This window comes from Coptis chinensis, chromosome 3, assembly GCF_015680905.1.
Source record: "Coptis chinensis isolate HL-2020 chromosome 3, ASM1568090v1, whole genome shotgun sequence".
Taxonomy (NCBI): domain Eukaryota; kingdom Viridiplantae; phylum Streptophyta; class Magnoliopsida; order Ranunculales; family Ranunculaceae; genus Coptis; species Coptis chinensis.
Genome location: NC_141458.1, coordinates 15,480,497 through 15,488,353, shown reverse-complemented (window position 1 = coordinate 15,488,353; position 7,857 = coordinate 15,480,497).

Below are 7,857 nucleotides of genomic sequence, written 5' to 3'. Positions count from 1 at the left end.
GGAAATGATAGTATAATGATATTAGAAAATTCACATCACACATTCCTCTTACATTGTTCTTTGTGTCGAGTAGTTGAATTCTAATTAAGTCTTGAGAGTTTAAGAGTGGAACGAATCCTGACTCTCTTATATTACTTCGTTATTGAGAGTAGGAATATTGATATAAACACGTATTTACGTAAATTGATTATTTGTGTTTACGCATATATAGTTAGAATACGTAAAATCACTTTTATCAAATAGCGCCGCTGCCATCTTAATCTCGTTCAAGACAAGAATTCAATTGCTTGAATCCAAGGGGCAATCCCCCATTCTCTACCCACCCACCCTTTTAATTTTTCATTCTTATTTCATGAATTTTCGAACCTGCTTCAATTTGTTTTTAGCATAGGGGCTGCGGATTCACAGAGAAAAACACTGTGGTGAAGGTATTTCTAAATTTTTGAAAATTCTGAAAATTTTCAGACATAATATTTAATGTGTTGTTGATTTACTGGAATATTTTCAGATTTTTCAAAGTTGGTTTACCTTGTGAAAAAAATACGATTTTTACAGTGCTGCATTTCAGTTTTCACACCATATGTTCTTGAAAAACAGACGAGTAAGGTTACTTAGGGAGTTCTAAAAATTCTATAATTTTTACAGAAGTATCTATCCTAAGTTAGGAGTTTGTAGTAAAAATTTGACGAGTGTTTGATTTGTTTTGACCTCCTAAATAGTAGAGTGTTTCCAGTGTGTTTCTGCAGTGTTGCAAACACTTAATATCTAGAACACCAGCTGATAAGGAGAGGTTGTAGAACTCCAATTGCTCTAAATTTTTTACAGGAACAAGTGGGATCTGTCAGGAGTCTCCAGTAAAAATTTGGAAATTTCTGGCTTTGTTTTGATGGGTTAACCATTCGGTTGTTTGTATTGTGTCCGAAAACTGTTTTGTAAACGTTGCAGAGCAGTAGAGGGACTTTCATAGCTCCGATTGATTTGAAATTTTGAATGCTACTTTATATATATCTTAGCAAATTATTGTAAAAATTTCAAATTTTTTGGAGTACGATAAAAGGCCTAAAACAAAAAAACCCTGAAGCGCAGACTCGCCCCCAACTTTAGTGCGACCCGCGCTCAAACACTGGACATCTGAAAAACCTGAGCGCACCCGCACCCAAACCAAGCGCGACCTGCGCTCAAACACTGGACATCTGAAAAACCCTGAGGCGCACCTGTGCCCAAGGAGAGCGCACCCACGCCCTCGAAGGAAAATTCAGCGTGAACAACCCAATTTTCATAGGTTAGTTCAAATTTCTATTTCTTCAAGTTATTCAGTGTTTCTAACTTGTTAAATACACTGAGATTGCGTATACAAGACGATATTCAAACGCGTAGCAAGGAGGCATTCAGGTACTCCTTCTTCCACTCCTCGCCTCTTACGTGGGGAGGAGTTTTAATTCTAGTATAATCGGGCTTGTTTTTCGTAGAAAATAAATACAACACGCCTATCTAGAATTTCACACACTACACTTGCATCAATGGCTAAAGAACAAGAGACTCCTCTCTCGATTTTTATAAAGCCCTAAACGATGGCCCTAAGTCGCATCATTCTTGCAGACCTAGTGGGGATTTTGAATCCCCCAAATATATTTAACTTGTTACCGGTTTTCATGGTTTTAGACCACGAAAGCCTTACCAAAGACACGTGTAGGATAGACCAAGTTCTCACTACATTCCATCATCCTAAGCGTAAGTCTAGATCAAGTTAAACTTTTCCTTTCCTTTCACCCCAGCCGACAAAGGCGTCTTGGTTAACTGCCCCAAACGCCAAACTCTGTGGACTCATGGGCTCAACTTGTTCAATTATTCATGGAACAATTTTACCCACCACTAAAAAACAGGATGAAATGCTTCACAAGATTCATTTCTTCACCCGAAATCCTCATGAATCCTTTTCGAGGCACGGAATCGTTTCACTAATCTTCTCATTGAATGCCCGCATCATAATCTTGCGAAAGACACGCTTGTTCGGGCTTTCTTCAAAGGGCTTTCACATTATCATAAGGAGGTTCTAGATATCATGACCGGGGTAGTTTTCTTAGTAAAGGAGCCTTGAGGCTTATAAATTCTTAGAAGATCAATCTAAGAAGAACAACAATTAGGGGAGGTAATGATTCCTCCCGCTCCTCTCCTTCTTCTTCTTTGAGGTTAAACATGATCCCGAAGCTTAAAACTCTTATCGATGCCCTCACTAAAAAGTAGATGCCATCTCGTTCAACAACAACCCACCTCCACTCATGAACATTAACTCTACTCGTTGTAATGTGCGTCAGTAGTCTTGAGCATTCCGACTTCTATTGTCCTCTTGTCTATGCACAAACACCACCACAACCATCACACTTTAACCCGGTTAACTCAACATCAAGGACAAGGGAACTTAGGTGACCGAATAGAGGTTTAATACCCATAACCCGGAACTATCAAAATCAAGACATGAACGCCAACAAGCTTTAATTCCAATACAACCATCTACGACAAAGTAGTAGTGACCTTGTTGGAGAAACAAAATCAAATTATGCAACAAAACTCCAACTTGATGAAAGATCGGATGATCAAAACTCTAATATGATGAAACAAACGATGCAAATGATGCAGTCTTTGTGCCAAAAGGTTATTGACATGTCTTCTAACCAAAATAATAACCAAACCGACGTGTTTCCAAGTCAAGCAGTGCCTAATCCTAAGTTAACAAACACAGCCTTCGAAATAAAAAGTATTCATTGTAATGGTAATATAAATCAAGGGGACCTACAGGCAGTCACTACCCTTCGTTCAGGGAAAGTAGTTGATAACCAAGTGATTATGCCTAAAGATCACCCGCAAACTATAAATGATACCATACCAAATACTGTCATAGAAATTGAAGACCCTACACCTGTAGAGGTTCCAATATGGAAACCTAGTTAGAAAGTGATAAAAGATAAAGCAACGGTTAACAAATATGTTCCCCCTCATATTAGGTATAGGGATAAAACACCGCATGAACAACTAGATTTTCCTGTAGAAGGTGAAGTTAAGTCTATTGAGAGTTTTGTATATCACATTAGTGCTTCCGACGATGTCGTCCCTACACTAGTACATATCCCTCTTATGGAAGAAGACAAAGATCACAATTTTGACTCTTTGAACATAACTGAACTAGAGAAAAAAATTTCAACCCTGCCTTCTGACCATAGAAGAGATGGACTAAACCTCACAATAGACGAGATAGATGAATTCCTCAAAGATGGAGATGAATACCATAATTATATGGATGCAAACAACCTAGATGAGGAATTCGACGAGTTTCTAAGAGCCTGTGATGATCCACCTTCTCAAGCAGTACCTAGAGCACCACCCTACCACCATCCATCTGAGTTAATCCCTCATAAAATCCAATCATTCTTCCCACCCTTTTCTTCTAACACTTATCCACATTCCAAGTATTTTCCAAAATCATTCATTTACTCACGATCATTCACTTGGACACCTTCTTATTCAACTAAGTTGCGTCGTAGAAAGTTTTGGAGCTTGATTCTGTTTGGTGGTGCATTCCATGTTAACTATTTATAGAAAGATCCACAATTGTTTAGATTATTGATATATTGGAAACTGCATATAAATACATATATATCACTTTAAGTCTAGGGAATCTGACTTTAAAATACCCACGTTTTAAAACAAATTTTTACAAACCTGTTTTCAAATATTTGTTTGGGGGTGGGGTGTTTGGTTTTTCCATGCTTGATCCCTAAACTTCCTATTCTTATCCCCACCTCACTCCCTTTAAGAGTAGCTAGATTTCTCCTTGTTTGTTGTTTTGATGTTGTTTTTTATTATTTTTAGTAGATAGGATGTTACGTTGTTAAATTCCGTAGTTAACTTTGAATTTGGTAGTTAAATATTGTTTGAATTTCAATTTTAATATAATGTTGTTCTTTTCAAATTGTGCATGGATTTTATTGTTAATTCCACATTTCCGAATTGTTTGGGGGTAGTATTATTTATTCTATCATGATTTGTAGAAGATCCTCCATTTTAGAGTTTGTTTTGGAGTGAAGGTTGAGAATATTGTCGTAATTGGCATACCTATGATTAGATGTGGTGGTAGGATGAAATCTAAGAAAGTTTAGAAGTTACTATTCTAAATCCAAAGATAAAAAGATACCAGGGTTGTTATAAAATCAAAAATATGGTTTGTTTCCGTTTTCGGATTTGGAAATTTTCTATTTCCGGAAATTACCTTAAACAATTTGGAAACTTGCCGATTCATTTTGGAAGCTCAGAACCTATTTAAACTTCCTTCATTCTACACTCACAACTCACACTACACCCCCACCATCATCTCTCACCTTTCACTCCAAGCTTTCCGCTTCTTTTTCCTCTTAAACTTCGCCAAAGATTCTACGAAAGCACTTGTGCCTCGGTGAAGCGCACCTGCGCCCTAGACAATTTTTAGAAAGTTTACTTTCGAGTCGACCGCCCCAACTTGAAGCACGACTTCGGCCTGAACACTGTAACTCCAAAACCTCGGAGCGCGACCAGCGAAATTAAGCGCACCAGCGCCCTGCTTTTGTGAACACGGAAAATTCCAGTTTTCTGCGGGTTGTTCCCGGGTGATTTGCAACTATTCCAAAGCGTAGTTTTGAGATGACATCTCCTACAATAATACCGGAACAGTCTTTCAAAGATTTGTTTCAAAGCACTACTTATGGTGCTTGGTTTCACGAGGTGATCACACATGTAGGCTGGGAACCGCTTATGGTTCTTGCTAGCATTTGTTCTTGGACTTGCCATGCCCGCTGAAATACAAGACCCATGATGCTATTGGGTAGATAATATGCATGTCTACACTTATAACTTTTTGCATGAGGCTTAGGGGGCAGGCATTTTCCGTATCGAGGACCAAGGCAAATATAACGTCGCCCTTGGTAGCCTGTCCATGAACATAGGAACTGTTATGTTTTGGATCATGTTAAACATTTTAGGGAATGGCATTTTTCTTACGTGAATGATGCCACTTGCGGCGTCTTCCTTGCTTTAGCCAAGGGGGCGTATGTGCCATGACCTTCCCGAACCTTGATGTCTAGTTTAGCACGAGCCCATAGCATGAGGCATAAGTATCTTCTTATGCCTGTTTTAGTTTGTCGTATTATGCTATGTTTCTTCCCTATTTTTTGTGCCCGTTTCACGGATTGGGTTGGGGTCGAAATTGTGAGACCCACCAATTGTATTATCCGATCTTTCCGTGCAATGACTTGGCAAGGGTGGAGGATACAACCTCATCAGGTTGCACCTTACACCCCATCCGACCAAGTAGCGCTTAACAGGTTAGCATCCGTAGATGATAAATGGCGGCAAGCTTAGCAAATTATAATGGCATGGCAGGATGTGAAGGAACCTCACTTCTTTATAGAAGAGGAGGATGACGAGTAAACGCTAGAGTGGAGGTAAGTTTTTAGTTTCAGTTAGTGTCTACTTATGTCCCAAGCAATTTAATTCTGTTACCCCATAATAGGTGGAACTCTTATAGAGTTGCGTCAGTTTTTTTTATTTCCTATATTAATATGTTCTAACCTTGTTTTGCAGATGTTCCAAAATTTCACGCGTTTCCATGGTATTTTTCTACCCTCTTTATTTAAATGCTTTGAGGACAAAGCATGCTTCTTGTTTGGGGGCATAGAAACACGTGTAATTAAGGCATCTGTTAGGATATAGATATGTATAATATGCATTTGTTTTCAAGTTAAAAATTTCAAAAATATAAATAAATAAGTTTATGCTATACACTTAGGAATATTGGTATTGTTTTTCTTTCTCTATGCTCTTAACAATCTAGAAGTCTCAATGAGTAGCTTTTGCATCGAATAATTGTTAGAAACTTAGGTTAATATGTAGGTAATAATCTTTGCATCTATCTATAAATATATTACATGAGTATCTATGATTGTTAGCGATAAGTTTCTGAAATCTAGGCTAGAATACTTATTCTACAAATCCTGTGAGAATATAGCCTAAAGCCTTTATATGAGCAAAACATTTGAGAAATGACACAAGGGAGAAGTAAAATCCGATAGAGAAATCACACGTCCACTTGCTTGATCACTATGCCATATCCTAAGCGAGAATTTAGGCCCTCTTTGGATCGATATAGCCAGAAATTCAAACCTATGAATTATTTTCCGCTAGTCGCCCCTCTGAACCTTTCTTTAGCCTTCCATAAACCATAATTCCTTTATCCTGTTACAAAAACAAAACAAAATAAAAAATTCAACTTACCCAATCTAGAATAAGTCTGAGAATAGAATGAGTGAAGAAAGAAGAAGAGAAAAATCTGTGTAAACAAAAATTAGTTAGTTGCTTCAGAAAAAGAAAAGAAGTTTCCATCCAAGGAAAAAAAAAATATAAATATATATATATATATATATATATATATATATATATATATATATATATATATATATATATATATATAAATAAATAAAACTCCAAAAATAGAATAAAAAATGGAGTCAAAAGCCAAAGAAAAAAAAAGAAAAATATGGCTAAGGATGGAAACAAAGTATAGAAAAAAGAAAATAACAAGGTTTTCTCTAAGTTACATAATATGAAGACTCTATTATCTCGGACTTTTCCTTTTGAATATCCATTTCCTTCATACAAAACCATCTCCTAATCCCCGCATGACACCTAATAAAGACCTCTAGCTCAATTAGGAATAGGTTAGTGTGATAGTAAGTGGCGATGTGTGTTTGATCGACTCGGCTTCCTTGTTTGTCATTAAGATTGTAAGGTAAAGTGTGCCCACCGCATTAATCGGAGTAATGAAACTTGAGCGGAAAAATCGAGTGGTTTTGTCTTGACATTTATGTGATGACCTACTTAAGGACGCTATTCGAAGTTTTTGAAACGAACACGCTAGGCATTTCATAATATTACTCATAGTATATATATTTGTATCATAGATGATTGATTATTATGCATATATTAGTTTAGGTTTTGACTTGGTTATTCTTATTCAATTGCTAGTGAGATGTATAGATAGTTGAGACATGAATGAGGAAACAATAGTTTTATTTCTTAATCGTTGTAGTATAGATGAAGTTTGTGAGTACCTTCACTGGAAAACTCTCACGAGGCTATAACTTCGTCCACTAGGAATTCCTAGTGGTTTAAAAGCCTTGTTGCGATATGGTCAATGCAATCGCTTTTCGATTGAAACGAGTAGTTAGAACTCCATTTTTGGTCACTTATTCTAATTTCTCATATTTGCTTGAGGACAAGCAAAATGCTGTTTGGGGGGGTTTGATAAGAGCCCAAAACTGTAGTTTTAACCCCTTAACAATCGTACTTTTAGACCAATTATGTGAATAATAAGTAAAAGTTAATCTTGCGATTCGTGTTTTATGCATTTCGGGCTTCAAAGTTCATTATGTGCGAAATGTGCCACTTTAAGCGAGATAAAGGAGCAAAGGTCGGTTGCTAAGGAGTTCTGTGATTAAAGGCCAATTTCCAAGAAGACAAAGCCTCTGTAAAGCCCGGTCCAAAGATGAAAAGTCAAAGTCCACGCGGGCGTGAAACAATTGCAAAGTCAACAGAACTTCCGAAGACCATATCTTTGGACTCAGACCTCGGAATTGGGCCTACCTTACCTCAAAACGACCAGCTCGGAAAGAGCTTTCCAATGGTCCAAGCCTTGGCCCAATCAGAGAAGCAAAAGTGGACAAAAATTTTGTCGAAGTCAACTGCAGCTGAAGAGGCCTTTTTGGATTGAAAGTATTGGGTTTTGGGCCTGATTCTCTGGCCCAAAACGTGGCTCCAAGCCCATGCACGATT